We start from the raw sequence: 16,739 nt of genomic DNA, 5'->3' as shown, positions 1-16,739 counted from the left end.
TGAGAATTTGAGTATTTAAATTTATAATTAGATTTTAAAAATTAACATTTAAATCAAACTCTGTAGTATTTCATCATCATTTATTTTATTTTACAAATTACAAGTCTAAATATTTTATCTAGATATCACAATTGGTATCTAAGTTTAATTATAACTATTAGTTCGAATTTCTATCCTAATTCATTCCTTACCTTCTGATCATCCATTGAAGTAATTTAAATTTCTTTATACATTTATAAATGAGCTATGTTTCATCTTTTGCAAAAGTAGTGGTGTCTTCATAATCATTCCATAATAATTAATGTAATAAGGTAATATTAGATGTATGGAGTGGTTCAAATTATGTAATTAACGATTTAATTGTTATCCTAATTGTGTATGCAAATTGACCTTGCTATAAGTACTGTGGGGTCACAACCAATGGGTACCCCTGATGAAGTCATCTTTGATGACGAAACGTGTAGAGCGTGGCTAAGACAGAGGAGGCACTTTCCCACTGAATACAGTGTATCACGGACTACTGCGATTGCAGTTTGTGAGCGGCGAGCCAGACAAGAAGAGCAGACATATCTCTACTATTCCTGGTGGTGCAGCAGCCAGAAGTAAGCAGGCGAAGGCTGTGGTTCCCGGAGGGATTTCCTTTTGCGGGGCACACGACCGGGAGGACGTCACTTCCGGTGAAGGAGACTGCGCCACGCGTGTGTAGGACAGGACTCCATTGCTGATCCGGACGCTACTACTGGCATATGAGAGCCAATCTCATAACTGCTTTATTTTACCGTTTGACTTGTGTGCGCCTGTTTTTTTCTCTTTTTCTTTCATATATATATATATATATATATATATATATATATAACAACAACCCCTATAACCCCTAACATACACATACTGTATATGTACATCAATGATACTATAGGCCGGCGGGGGCGAGATGTGTTTGCAGCAGAGAGAAATCCGCTGCTCTCTCTGCGCAAACATCGGCACATTAAAAATGATTTAAAATACATTTTTATTCATAGTGTAGATGTGCAGGGGGTCTCCGGAGCTAAACCGCATTGGTTTCAGGTCCGGGGACCCCCTACTTCCTGAGATACAGGCCCCTTTATGAGGTGCCGGTATCCCACTGCATTTAAAGGTCCCGATCACGTAACACCGGAATGTAAACAAAGCAGAGGGATACAGGCACCCCATAAAGTGGCCTGTATCTCGGGAAGCAGGGGGTCCCCGGACCTAAAACCAAAGCGGTTCTGCTCCGGAGTCCCTCTCCACATCTACATTATGAATAAAACACCCATATCAATAAACAATCATTGATTACCTTTGCGGCTATGTGCTATGGTAACGAAGCAGCATGAATGTATTTTTAATAATATTGTACAGTGTGCAGGGGGTTCCCTGAGCCACAAATCAAAGCTCAGGGGACCCCCTGCTCCTGCACAATATTATTAAAATACAGAAATGCTGCTTCATTACCATAGCTGATAGCCGCTAAGGCAATGAAGGGGTTAACCCACCGTGCCTGCTTTATTATGGGTAGCGGGGGTGGGTGAAGGGGGTATTTGCCCCTTGGTGTGAGTTTAGGACTTGCGGGGGGGTTGCGGGTGCACTTAACCCCTTCACGACCGTAGCAGTTAATACCGCTACGGTCATGAAGGGGTTAACCCCTCGCGCTACCCCTCCCCCCCTGCAAGCCCTAAACAACCACCGTTGGGGCTAATACCCCCTTCACCCACCCTCGCTACCCACAATAAAAAAAATTCACACAGCAGCCCCACAATAAATAAATAAATCTAAATAAATAAATAAATACATGAATATATATATATATATATATATACATATATATATATATATATATATATATATAACAACAACCCCTATAACCCCTAACATACACATACTGTACTGTATATGCACATCAATGATACTATAGGCATGAATGTATTTTTCATAATATTGTACAGTGAGCAGGGGGTTCCCTGAGCCACAAATCAAAGCTCAGGGGACTCCCTGCTCCTGCACAATATTAAAAAAATACAGAAATGCTGCTTCATTACCATAGCTGATAGCCGCTAAGGCAATGAAGGGTTAAGGCAGAATAGCACGTTTATTGGGGACATTTGCCCCAATAAACATTGCAATAAACAACATACAGTACACCCCCTGTGTATTTAAAATACATAAACAACAATAAATACATTAAATACATATTTTTAACATAACTGTTCCCTTTTGGTTATAACCCCACCTCCTTGACTGTAATCTGTGTAAGGCCCCCTCCCCCTAATTTGTCTGTTAAATCTCCCAGCCTGTGTTCCTGTGAATGCAGTTTATGTAAATGTGGGGAGGGGGAGGGGGATCCCGATGTGCATATAATGCAGTGCCTCACTGCTAATGGCCCACCCCGTGAGGCCTAACCACCCTCACCCACTACCCACAAGGGAGGCCTACCCACATACCATTGCCCCCCCCCCACCCCCCCATCCTGTTCATGCCCCCTCCGCTGCTGCATATATAGTTGCATGATGAAGCCTTTTATATATATAGTTGCATGATGAAGCCTTTTGATAACCCTTCTACATTTATTTGTATATTGGTTCATCATGTGTGTGTATATATATATATATATATATATATATATATATATATATATATATATATATATATATATATATATAAATATATATATCTGTGTATATAAATATATCTCTGTGTATATAAATATATATATATATATATATATATATATATATATATATATATATATATATATATATATAGTTGCATGATGAAGCCACTGTACAAAATCATGGGTGAAGGGTGGGTATCGGGCCAGTGTGGCTTAACCCCTTAATTACCTTTGCGTTATTATCCGATATGGTGTTTAAGGGGTTAATTGATATCTGAATGTAATTGCAATGTATTGGCTTTGTATTGGCTATGTATTTTGTGGGCAAGACAATGATATTGCTGGCGACGGAGACTTCTTATTGATGAGGTCAGTAGTACTTTATTTATTTGAATATGCTAGTTAATGTTTTTAATAATGGGCAATTAATCTATTATCCATATCTGGATAATAGTTATTTTGCACATTATTGTACTGTAGGTGTTGGGGGGGGGTATATGTATTGAATGTATAGGCCAGGTTTATTTTTTTTACATTCAGGGTTTGTTCCGTGGATCTGCGTGGGACCTCTAGAGACCACCTATGGGTCTCCTCGGGTATCTCTCGGGTATCAGGCTGGTTGTTCCACGGGTGACACATGCGGGGATGAAACGGTGGCCTCACATCTGTGGGGGCACCGTGGACCCGTAGTCTGCGGGGATGAAGCGATGGCCTCACACCTGTGGGGTCACCGCCGACCCATAGGTGCGAGGATGAAGCTGTGGTCCCACTTCTGTGGGGGCACCGCTGACCCATAGTGAGCACTTGTGCGTTCCCCAGACCCCCGTGGGAACCACCCGAGGCCCCGCAGACACCTGTGGGTCTGACCCAGTGCTCCCAGACATCCTTGGGCCTACCGTGGGGACCCAATTGTGGCCCACGGTGACCCAAGGAGACCACCTGGGGGCCATGGTGCTTGGCGGGACACACCAGCAGACCTCCAGAACATGTTTGAAAAGGGCTGCTGGTACCCTGTAGGTCTGTCAGGTGCCCCGCCAGCCCACCGGGGACTCGCGTGGGGCTGCGTTATGAACCCTGTTTGTAAAAGGATAAATCTTGTATTTATGGGGGGCACAGGGGGTGGGTAATGTATTTAATAAATATAATAATGTTTATTGTGGGTCACTGTATTGTTTTTATTGTGGGTACTGGGGGTGGGGGGGGGGGGGGTTCCCCAACGGTATGTGGGTAGGCCTCCCTTGTGGGTAGTGGGTGAGGGTGGTTAGGCCTCACGGGGTGGGGGGTAAGTGTGGGAGGGTATGTAGGCGTCCCGAGTGGTGGGTGAGGTTAATAACCGCTATGGTGATTAAGGGGTATGGGGACATTACTTTGGATGTTTTCATTTTTGTGTCTGTTTTGCAGCAGCGGAGGGGGCATGAACAGGATGGGGGGGTGGGGGGTCAACGGTATGTGGGTAGGCCTCCCTTGTGGGTAGTGGGTGAGGGTGGTTAGGCCATTGGCAGTGAGGCGCTGCATTATATGCTTATCGGGATCCCCATCCCCACATTTACATAAACTGCACTCACAGGAACACAGGCAGGAAGATTTAAAAAACAAATTAGGGGGAGGGGGCCTTACACAGATTAGTCAAGGAGGTGGGGTTATAACCAAAAGGGAACAGTTATGTTAAAAATATGTATTTAATGTATTTATTGTTGTTTATGTATTTTAAATACACAGGGGGTGTACTGTATGTTGTTTATTGCAATGTTTATTGGGGGCAAATGTCCCCAATAAACATGCTATTCTGCCTTAACCCTTCATTGCTATGCGGCTATCAGCTATGGTAATGAAGCAGCATTTCTGTATTTTAATAATATTGTGCAGGAGCAGGGGTTCCCCTGAGCTTTGATTTGTGGCTCAGGGAACCCCCTGCTCACTGTACAATATTATTAAAAATACATTCATGCCTATAGTATCATTGATGTGCATATACAGTACAGTATGTGTATGTTAGGGGTTATAGGGGTTGTTGTTATATATATATATATATATATATATATATATATATATATATATATATATATATATATATATATATATTCTTGTATTTATTTATTTATTTAGATTTATTTATTTATTGTGGGGCTGCTGTGTGTGAATTTTTTTTATTGTGGGTAGCGGGGTGGGTGAAGGGGGTATTAGCCCCAACGGTGGTTGTTTAGGGCTTGCGGGGGGTAGCGGGAGGGGTTAACCCCTTCAAGACCGTAGCGGTATTAACTGCTACGGTCGTGAAGGGGTTAAGTGCACCCGCAACCCCCCCGCAAGTCCTAAACTCACACCAAGGGGCAAATACCCCCTTCACCCACCCCCGCTACCCACAATAAAGCGGGCATGGTGGGTTAACCCCTTCATTGCCTTAGCGGCTATCAGCTATAATAATGAAGCAGCATTTCTGTATTTTAATAATATTGTGCAGGAGCAGGGGATCCCCTGAGCTTTGATTTGTGGCTCATGGAACCCCCTGCTCACTGTACAATATTTTTAAAAATACATTCATGCTGCTTCGTTACCATAGCACATAGCTGCAAAGGTAAGGAATGATTGTTTATTGATATGGGTGTTTTATTCATACTGTAGATGTGCAGAGGGTCTCCAGAGCGGAACCGCTTTGGTTTTAGGTCCGGGGACCCCCTGCTTCCCGACATACAGGCCCCTTTATGGGGTGCCGGTATCCCTCAGCTTTGTTTACATTCCGCGGTCACGTGATCGGGACCTTTAAATGCAGAGGGATACCGGCACCTCATAAAGGGCCTGTATCTCGGGAAGCAGGGGGTCCCCGGACCTGAAACCAATGTGTGAACCTAGACACATTTACCCATATACGTCAACCCCCCCTCCAAGGGGTTGCCCATCTCTCTTTGAGGGTACATTGAAGGTGTGAGAACCCCATTGACCATCAGCGAGAGAAAACACACTTTAACCCCATCTTTCCTCACGCTGTGCTCCCCCATCTCTTCTTGTGAACCACCCCAGCTGTAAGAAAGATGGCGGTCCACTTATCAGAGAGAGGGAGCAGACGAGTCCGGACAACCACCGACGGAGAGCGCTGGTGCGGCCTGAGGCCCGTAGAAGTCCCATGGCCGTGGTGACTCCCAGTGCGGCGGAGACGGGATTCGTGACGGCTCCGGAGGAACCAGAGGCCATCAGCCGGCAGCGGAGCGGTAAGGAGACTCCACCACCCCCTTACTCCCACCAGGCGACGAAGGACCCTGCAGTGAATGAGAAGGAGAGGCTTGCGGCCTACTTACCTGTCCGCGGACCAGATGATCCACCACCGCCCCTTCCAGTCTTCGATGCACTTCCGGTGCGTGACCACGGAGTGGATGGAGATTCCTCGGGCGGCAACGATGACGACACTTCCAGTTCCGGCTGGCACAGAGTGCCGGTGGCCATCTTTGCAGCCCGAGGAGCCACCATTGCAGCTGCACTTGCCAACCTTGACCGCCACGGCGTTCACAGAGGAGCACGAAGCACGCCGGAGAGAGCAAGCAAGAAAGTGCCCAGTGGCCGCGGCATTACCCGCTTGCTAGACATTGATTTGGACATTGCCCCAGCCCCTAGCGCCATCACCCCGGCCACTGCCCCTGCCCAGTCATGAGTCATGACACCAGGACCTAGCGGGGATAAGTTAAGTAAGAACCCCAAGTACTCCAAAGATTTTTGAAGGATTGGGAACTGAGTGACGAGGGATCTGATGGGGAAGTACCATATGATAATGTGATATGTTTTCCTAATCCAATGTCATTTTCTCCTGTGTTTAGAGGGAGGGCCCGAGGGTCCCACACTACTGCGGAGGCAGGGCCTGTGAGCAAAGTGGTTTCCAAAATGAACCCCACCATCTACATCAATGCACGAGGTAGACGCAGTTGCTCGCACTCTACTGAGGCGGTCATGTCCGATGTATCATCCCAAGCTGAGTCAGAGACAGGTACTTCTAGTGCAGTGTCCGAGTACGAGCACCGTGACAAGTGGTGGGCACCCCTGTTCACTGGGTACCACAAGGGTATGGACCGTACCAGGTTCCTGTTAATTAGGAGCAACATAGTCGACCATTGGTGGGCGGTAGGTGCCTATACTCCCCAGGAGGTGGCGGATGAGCTAGAGCACAGATTTCAAGAGATAGAACAAAAGATCATCCTTCCTAAGGGGCCTAGTATTTTGTACGATGACATTGCTCCTGCAGAACCGGAGTTTTGGGTACTCCAAGCAGGGCGGGCCACAAGAAGCTGCCCAAGTTGAGCCGAGCAGATTAAGCTATAGTAGCCAGGTATAGGCAGTCACATGGGTACGAGTTCCCTTATGTGCCTGAACCCATCATGAGTGAGATAGAGGAGCATCGAGACAGCTGACTCAGAGAGGCAGTGCAAGAATACTTGCGTACCAAGTTCGGGAAAGCCGGGTACCAGAACGAGGATAAAATCAGTGAGGTAGCCCGAGCTTGGATTGTGGGGAGGTGCATATACATGCACAGTGTGGTTTATCGGCCAGAATCTGGGTCGGTACAGCCATATTCTGTCACTATAACAGACCATAATGGGAGGCAGGTACGGAAGCCTGACCCAAAACATTATAACTAGTTAGGTTCTCCATGTTGGGAGGTACCCTTATCGTTATAACACCATCTGCGTGGATGTTCTGAGTTAAGTGCACAAGCCAATGAACTGTGTTTTGTTTCCCAGGTTTGTTCACCACAGAATGGAGCTGCTAAAGTTAGGTCCATGTGGGGACCATTGGATTCCACCTGAGGGAGAGTGTAGCCCTGGTAAGAAATGGGGGCTATATATCTTTTCTCCTACTGGTGTAAGTCCTGTTAAGGGCAGGCCGCCAGTAGTTAACATGGGTTTTCCCCCGCTTAAGCCCTGCCTTGAGTGATGGAGGCAGGCCTCTGACTCTGTGTGCAGGCCTGAGACAGAGGGGAGGTCCTGCTGACATCATGAGAGGTGGGGCTGTCTAAAGTTAGGCCTGCCTGTTCCTGTAAGTGACAAGTAGTTCTGTCTGTCCTGGGAGCAGAGAGTGCTGGAGTGTCTGACCTGAGAGGTCATGCTGAGAGTGACAACAGTGCTTGGAGGAGAAACTCAGGACCAGTCTCAGTAGAGCAGATAGAACCATAGGCGGTGGACCAATGCCCCTCACCCTGCTCAGGGGGTGAGGGGGGGATCTTGCCTCACCCAGAGGAAATACCCTAAGGGTGGGTGCCGTGGGCATTGAAGCCCCATATAGCCCATCCTGCAGGGGTACAGCCTGGAGTAGAAGGTGTGGAGGAAGAGACCCTGTATACATTTGGAAGCACTGCTGTGTATGAAATGCGGTGAATGATCTGCTGTGTGCTGCTACAGAAAGAATAAAGAGACATTGCTGCTTTTAACAAAGAACTGACTGAGACTGGAAACCCTCTTCCCTGAGTGGGTATTCTCTGTAAGGGTTCCACCCCATATCCCTGGGGCTTATAGAGATGGAGGCGCTGCACCGTTGCTAGAGAAGATGGAGGCATATACCCAGAAGCCTGTCCCTGTTATCCCCAATACCAACGCGGGAGACTCAGGCCTCCTGTTCCTCACAGGTATGCACCACCAACATGCATGTAGCCAGCCCTCACTACACCCTAGAGGTCCAATCTGCGACCGGGGGGGGGGGGACATGATGTATACACTGTTAGTAAGTTGCCCAATGTCTCTGCACATTAGATGCCGTGGAGATATACCCATCCACCTAACACACAATTCACAGAGACCATACAAGCCTTGGCGCCGAGACCTGCCTCATATAAAAGTCCCGGTTCCCCGTCATGTAATGTATATGACAGCAGCAGTTTATGACTCAATCAACTAGTGGCTTGCTTGCATGGCCCACAACTTAGTTTAACTAGCTCATAGCCACAGAAACAATAGAGAGTTTTGAGTCACCACCTTACTCAGACTGAAACCTGCGCTTCAGTCGCGCTACTGACGTCAGCCAGTGACGTCAATTCCGACGCGCATTTCGTTCTCAGGAGAGAACTTCTTCGGGGGTGGGAGGTTCCCTGTAATCACCGGCTATTTAACACCCACGGTTGCCATCAATACACAGCCTCTACAGAGTTTGCCCAATGTTAAAACAAATGGGTCAATGCCCAATAAAGCTATTGCATGCGCTGGTGCCAGAATAGAGGACTGCGAGACAACAGGTAAGGAGGGAACACGTCGCAGAGGACGTATTCCCCGATTCCTTACAACCCGGTAGAACCAGAACTGGGTCAGTACTTAATCCAGACCTTCAAACTCTGGTATAATATCAACAACTATATATTGCTTAATACATTTATCGATATATTTATGGTTAGACGTGATCTTGGACTAACCACAACAAGGCTAGCCCAGTATCCAGACCATGTTGTAACTGATCATTTCTGCATTCACGCTGTATACATCAGTATCCAAACACACCTTTCACCTGTATTTATTGTATTGTATTGTATGTCTTTATTTATATAGCGCCATTAATGTATATAGCGCTTCACAGAAGTAATACATGTGGTAATCAAATAAATAACAGATAATATAAATAACAGATCATGGGAATAAGTGCTTTAGACATAAAAGTAACATTTCGGAAGAGGAGTCCCTGCCCCGAGGAGCTTACAGTCTAATTGGTAGGCAGGTAGAACGTACAGAGACAGTAGGAGGGAGTTCTGGTAAGTGCGTCTGCAGGGGGCCAAGATTTATGTATCGTGTTCAGAATATCCACAGTGCTATTCATATGCTTCTTTAAGCAAGTGTGTCTTAAGGTGGGTCTTAAAGGTGCTAGTCGGGTACTGAGGGGAAGGGCATTCCAGAGGTGTAGGGCAGTCAGTGAAAAAGGTTTAAGGCGGGAGAGGGCTTTAGATACAAAGGGGGTAGAAAGAAGACATCCTTGAGAAGAACGCAAGAGTCTGGATGGTGCATAACGAGAAATTAGGGATGAGATGTAAGAAGTGGCAGAAGAATGTAAAGCTTTAAAAGTGAGGAGAAGAATGGAGTGTGAGATGCGGGATTTGATCGGAAGCCAGGAGAGGGATTTCATGAGGGGAGATGCTGAGACAGATCTAGGAAAGAGTATAGTGATTCTGGCAGCAGCATTTAGGATAGATTGTAGGGGAGACAGGTTAGAGGCAGGTTTCACCAAGTGTGTCTTAGGTCTCTGTGATTATGATTATGTGAGTGCTCTCACAGTGGGGTGTTCTGTTTCTTTTGTTGTTTACCTTAACCCGGGAGAACTCAGGAGAATCTTCATGACAGTCACAGAACCAAGAGTGGCAATTAAGGTAAAACTGTATAGAATCACTGAAGCAAAAAGGGAAGCAATTCAGCTGTAGGTAAAGATTATGCCAGACCTGGAGGTCATGGTACACCCCCACTGCCCTAGTGCCTAAGCCTGATGGGTTTGTATGATTCTGCAATGACTATACAAAAATCAATTAAGTCCCTAAATGTGTGCATATCCTGTGCCAGGAGTTGATGAGTTAATTGAAAAATTAGCAAAGGCTAGATACTTAATGTAGAGGGAGAGGGGGGTTGGCCCGGTATTAAAGGAGTTGCACCCCATATGGCCACCCCCTGACCTCACCAGGGAGGCACGGGGTTAACTGGACTGCGGTCCAGGAATGTGGCTTACACCTTGTCATGTCAGGAAACTGTATGTTCCCCTGTTCCCATGTTTCATAATAATCCTGTATTTTAATGTTTTAAAGTGCATTTCTGTATCTCCAGTTCTGGAGGTCACAGAGAGTTGATATTTGGCCAATATGTGGAGGCACAGTAGGCATTAAAAACTGGCAAATTTAGACCCACTGAGCCCATCAGAATGGAACTTATTAATATGTGTAGATATTAAAGTGTATATGTATGGTATTTTTGATCTGCTCTGACAATGCAGACTCCATCTGCTATGCTAATAGGTCATGAAGGGCAGCCGGCTGATTGAGCCTAAGCACTGTGATCAAAAGTTAACTGCCTGATTGTTTACACTAAGTACTAATCAACCGACCAAGTACTAATCAGCAGACTCTGCCACTCTAATTGTTACCTGAGGGTGGAGAATCATCAAACTGGAGTGGTTTGTAAGTGTTATGTCTACACCTACAAACAATGCAGATACTTCATTTGGTAGACTGATCGTTGCCCCTGATTTAATTATGGGGCTACTCATAGAGTCCCAGAACACATGGGCTAATTAGCTGGGGGGCATGGGTTAATCAGTGTCTCCACATTAGGGATTGGATACAGATAATTGTTCACCAATAGTCTGTATTCAATGTTAAGAATAGGGTTACACAGGTATATAAACTGTGTCAACCCTACAGTTTTTAGTTCTTCTTCTGATACCATCTTGAATGTGACCGGATTGCTGGAGAATTGCTAGCTGATACTTCTCCATCCCCCAACCCTAAGTAAGTGTTACCTTCTTGTCTGTTAATTGTACTATATTGCTGTGTTCACCTTATTTAAGGAATAAATATATTTTATTATATCTAAGCCTCGTTCAGTTCAACCCAGATATTTGGTGTTTATTATATCTTGTCATAAGCTACCGTGACACTTAAGCATATTGATATTTTAGTTTCTATGTTATTTCTATTCTATTTTAAGACTGTCTACACTAATGTTTGGCATTCTCTATTATCTCTGAGATACACTAGAACGTAAAGATCAGCAAGGATGTCCCATAGGAGATATTTTTTAGTTTGGGAAATGTCATTTACCTGCATCTGATCCCAGTACCAGAAGTACTTTAACGGACGGACACAGCAGTAACATGAATGTACAGCAAGCAGGTCCCTAGCCCTACTGGGCGGTGAGTGGTGAAGGAATACACAACTGGAATCCGTGAGTAGGCCTGTGTATATTTATGTTACCGGCACAAGCATTCATAGGCAGTGTATATAAAGTATCTTCAAATAGGAACCATCATTCATGGGTGGTTAAAAGTAGTCCAGTAAACAACATAGTGACTACATTAGCATACACCTGAGTGAAGAATCCCCAGCATTTAAAAACAAGCGTATTACAACTTTAAGAAGAACATTTATTAAAATCCAGGCTGTGACACGCACATCATCTAGTGTGTAATCACATTTTACACAGTTTTCCAAACAAGACTTCCTCTAACCAGAGGGTATTATGTCATAAATATTTTTAAACTGTGTTACAGCACCAAACACTATCTAACTTTATCCAGAGAGAGAGAGAGTTCTTATATTAGCACCTTGATTTAACATTTCTTTGTTTTAAACTTATGCCTTTTCCACAGAGAAAGAATTGGAAACTGCTACCTAATCAGAGAGAGCCTCACAAAGTTTTATGAACTGTCATACTTTTGGAAATTGGATGTATTCAGAAGCGTTCTAGTGGCAATTATGAGAAACACATTACAGTATAATGCCAAAACATAGTATTCCAGTCTGTAATACGTTTCCCTATAAAATAATGATTTTATGGTTTAAGAAAATAATTTTAAATTTTAATAGGTATTCCTGTATTCAAGAAGACTAGTAGTATAGTGTGGAAAGAAAAAGACACCATGTTCTTTCATCATTACTAGACGTTGTTCTAGAGGAACTTAGCTTATTCTCCTATATTTACTCTTCCATAGAGTCTATCTTGCATAATGCATACTGTATCTGTAGTTTAGAAAAGTGTTACATAGAATACTGTGTCATAAAATGTCAGTGACAGTAAAAGTACGAAGAAGCAGTTTTATTTCTCTTTACTTTATTGATAAAAGAGCATGAGCTTCCATCCCACTTAATACAAAGAAGCCATTATACACAGCCAGGCTATGAAAAAAAGAGGAAAGCGCAAACTCTCATAGTGCAGTATCAAAAATTATTTGGTGGTTCAAAAAGAGGTAATGTTTTAATGAACAACAAAAACATTCAATATAGGCAATTTGGTATAAAAACCGTCAAGGATCTCCAATGTAGCTGGACCCTCGCATAGACATCTGGTTTGGCTGGTTGGCGATGGTATACATCGGCGATATAAAATAATATATATTTAATATATACGTTATATATATATATATATATATATATCACATTTTGATTATTAGACTTGTTTAATAAATACAGCCTCGGCCCCTTTTATTCTCCAACATCTCCGAATTTTCGTTCATGCCGCAATCTGATCGCATTTATACCGCATTCATGTTGCATTCACACCCGCGGTTGATGCACGGTTGATGTGTTTATTGATAATGGTTCGGATTTAATTGGTTGCAATTCTTCATGTATCCGCCAGATGACAGATATTCATGAATTGTAATGCACATGCGCTTCAGTAATGTGTCGACTTGCAGGTGTTTAAAAAAAATACCACAGTGGCCCATTGTAAATTGGCCTTGGGACTGAAGGAAGAAGTTACAATAATGTATCAATTTAGGCTTTTCATATTAAAAAAAGACAAGCATAGTTTCTGGTCTGGTTATTGTCATGAGAGTCCCGCCATGAGTGCACAACTGCAGTCCGAACGTACGTTTATTTAATATGGGCCGCGATTAATGCAACAGATGATAAGATGGCAACAGTTGTTCAAATTTATCAGTATTTTATCGAAAACTATGACTTTTACAAATTTTCGCCAGATGCTCATGTGTGGAAGCGTGCAATAAGGAAAATGTTATGTAGCGATCCATGTTTTTTTCGTATTGATCCCGATGTTATTGGAGGGTATTGGTGTGTATCACTGGGTTTTTCCGTATCTATGATCATGGAGACTGCAAAAGGCGAAAGGTCATGTTAAAACCAACTAAGAAACGTCAGTCGCTGGCAAGCAATGCGACAGCGACAGCGGCAGCTTCCAATAACGGTTCGACCGTCAGTGAAAACCTGGTGACCGGCAACCCTTGCTGTCTGTCCCCACCCGGATACCTGCAGCCTGAGCCGGATTTCGCGTACAGATTCGAGCAAGCTTGCATGTACCTAAGCGATTTCCAGCCTCGTCAGCTGACTACAGGTGTAGTAGTCCCGCTGTCACCTGTCAACGACGTGTATGATCAAGAATACGGGACTGGCAGTGGCTCTCGCCAGCTGATTGGGAAAGTCTATGGTGAGTAATGTTGCCATATTTTATTCTGTTTTTTTTATTTTGAAAATATCAATATCAATGCGATTCAAAAGTTAAGCGATTCTACAGTAGATACTGCACAATTGGTGAAAAGCTAGGCGCATGCGCATTGGAACCTTCTTGAAACACATATGCTTGTCATCAAATCAACGGTAGGCGCATGCGCATGTGAACAGGAGATGCCCCCGAGAAAATTATTGGTGGGACTGACTGTGGGAACTTCTTTAGGGGACTGACTGACTGACCATTACAGTAAAACTTTAACTTTTTTTTTGTTCCTCAGAAAAGAAAACTTTGTCATCTCATTCAAAAAACGGCAAATGGAGGGATTTCGATGGATAATATCGCTGTGTGTTACAATGCCTGCACATTGCTGAATCTGAGTATAAAGAATCAAGTACCGGAGTCTACAGTTTAGTGGCCGTTGTTATTGATTAGGATAAAATACCTGAAACAGTATGCTGTTGTTTTCAGACCGTATACAATACTTTTTTATATATACTGTATAATAAACCCGAAAAAATAAAGTATGCATTTATTCTACATGTATTCCAGTACATATGTGTATTCTATACCCGTACAGCATGTATTGTTGTAATACTCTTGTGATGTACAGTACTGAGCATGCCTACAGTAAACAGTACAGTATGCCTGAATAGTACTGTACTGTATGTTCTAGAAACACTGTATTTTGTTACAGTATAAAAGGAGACAATGGAACAATTTAAAACAAATCAACATTTTCTTTTATTGGTGGAGTAAGTACAAAAACATTTATTTACAAATACAATGTAAAAACATTGTAAGTGTACAGCAATTGAAAACATCAACAGGTGTATGGTTTACTGCTAGTGAAAACATTTATGTACAGAAAGTCAAAACATTTACAGTGAGTCAGGCCTGCCAACTCCAGTCCTCGAGGGCCGCAAACAGCCCCGGTTTTAAATGGCATATTTTCAAAAGGCAGGTCATCAAAATAATTTGATCCCTACACCCCCAAATATATAAAAAGCACACAAATCAACCATGTGCAGTCAAATGCACAGTGTCGCAGTCAAAAGCTACAGCACGGATTGAATATCGTTATATCAAGATGGTTTAGGCAGGCTTGTGGAGAAAATAAAAATAAAAAATGAGGAGAAAAAAATATATATATATTTTTTTTTTTTGGTGGTCACTCACTCTTGAACTTTGCAAGCAAGCAGTGGTGAACTTACAGATGCATGCACAGTAATCATCAGCTATATACTGTAGCTCCCATCCCAAAGAGGATTACAGAGCGGTGACTCAAATCCAACAATAGGAAAATTAGGCACGCAGGCGCAGAGAGGTGATGCTCGGCTAGGGACGGACGATTAAAAACACAATGACAAGCTTTAGAAACGGAATAGCTCTGGAGAGGTGTCTGTCAATAAGAGGTTCAAATCCTTGAGCGAGCCTTGTGTATGTGCTTGGGGGAGGGGGTACAGGGTACAGCTGCATGAAGGATTAGCTGTACTGCAGTTTAAAGAAATTACATATTTTCAAAAGTCAGGTCATCATAATAATTTGATCCCTACACCCCCAAATACATAAAAAGCACACAAATCAACCATGTGCAGTGTCGCAGTCAAAAGCTACATCACAGATTGAATATCGTAATATCAAGATGGTTTAGGCAGGCATGTGGAGAAAATAAAAAAGGAGGAGAAAATAAATTATATATATATATTTATTTTTTTTGGTGGTCACTCACTCTTGAACTTCGCAAGCAAGCAGTGGTGAACTTACAGACGCATGCGCAGTAATCATCAGCTATCAAGCAGGAATGTGATTGAAACCAGAAAGACACACATTCAAAGGAATGGTGTGGGAGAGGTGTACTGTACTGTAGATAAGATAAGAAGTGGAAATACTGCAGTGCAGTATAGTAAATTATCCTGTGTGTGCGGAGGCGAGGGAGGGGAGAGCGCTCTATATGCCGAAATGTGATACTGTTACAGTACTGTACACGCCTATGTGTTTCAACAATTTTTAAATGAGACATACAGGGTACAGCACTGCAAATGCATGTATAAATATACAAATTTACAATTACTGCACGCACACACGCAGACTGTGTACTGACGTAGGCTGATCTGCTAAAGTATTAGACTTCGAAGACAACAGCTCGCGAACGCCCCCATGAGTTTTTAGACGGTATTGCAGACAGCGCTAATAAAATACTTATATATACGAGCGCTAAAATACCGCAATACACTCCGGACAAAAATAAATGCATCTGCCCGTGGTTTTCAGAGTTGCGCCGCTACGGCCACACGAGGCTAAAGGCGGCCGCCACTGTATGGTATTTAGCTTCAGATGACTGTCAAAGAGAAGATACAGTACCTTATTGAGTTTGACTGTATCATACTGTACATCCTAAGGGGCATTTTCATTGATTGGCACTGTGCCTTTTTAGGTCTCCGTTGAGGGTTCAGGTAGGCACAATGCCAATAAATGGATTTAGTGACTTAGTATTTTTTTATGTTCTGATGTATTGCAATGTCTATTTTGTTTTTTGTTTATTTTGATGCTTTGCAGTGGCCAAAAGTCCTATTAGGCACATTTGGCTAATAGGATTATTGACCATTACAGTGGGGGGAGGGCTCTTGTTTGGGGTAGGGGGGTGGCTGATGGGAGTAGTCCCTGGGCTGGGTAGTTAGGCCTACCGAGGTATGGTGGGAGGAGTTAACCCATTAATTAACGTAGCGGTTTGCCACTAAGGTAATGAAGTGGGGTTGTTAATGTATTTTCATATTGTTAATTTTTTTTTGTATTGCAGGTTAACATGACAAAGTGGCTATCTAAGCCCAGAGAAGGAGAATGCTGGCACAAAATTAATGGTATTGGAAGGGAACTTAGCTGCTGGTGATCTGTATAGGGAAGTCCAGGGACCCAGTAGAAGCTTGGTATGCAGAAAAGAAGCAGACACACAGGCTGAAGCAAAAAAGTTTTAATGTGCCATAAAT

The 16,739-nt window shown here is 43.6% G+C and overlaps 1 long non-coding RNA gene across 1 annotated transcript in view; it reads left to right on the top strand.

Moving 5' to 3' along the window:
- The window catches only part of LOC142494376 (uncharacterized), a 72,736-nt gene that overhangs the window by 55,791 nt on the left and 206 nt on the right, over positions 1 to 16,739 (top strand). Inside the window, exons 2-4 of the long non-coding RNA XR_012801402.1 lie at positions 5,645 to 5,832; positions 6,433 to 6,599; positions 16,553 to 16,739. The exon at positions 16,553 to 16,739 is cut by the window's right edge and continues 206 nt beyond it. This is a non-coding gene — a long non-coding RNA (uncharacterized LOC142494376). The remainder of the gene's footprint in view (positions 1 to 5,644; positions 5,833 to 6,432; positions 6,600 to 16,552) is intronic.

The sequence above is a fragment of the Ascaphus truei genome, chromosome 5 (assembly GCF_040206685.1).
Source record: "Ascaphus truei isolate aAscTru1 chromosome 5, aAscTru1.hap1, whole genome shotgun sequence".
Taxonomy (NCBI): domain Eukaryota; kingdom Metazoa; phylum Chordata; class Amphibia; order Anura; family Ascaphidae; genus Ascaphus; species Ascaphus truei.
Note: the sequence above shows the minus strand (reverse complement) of the source record. Positions and strands in the feature narration are given on the sequence as shown.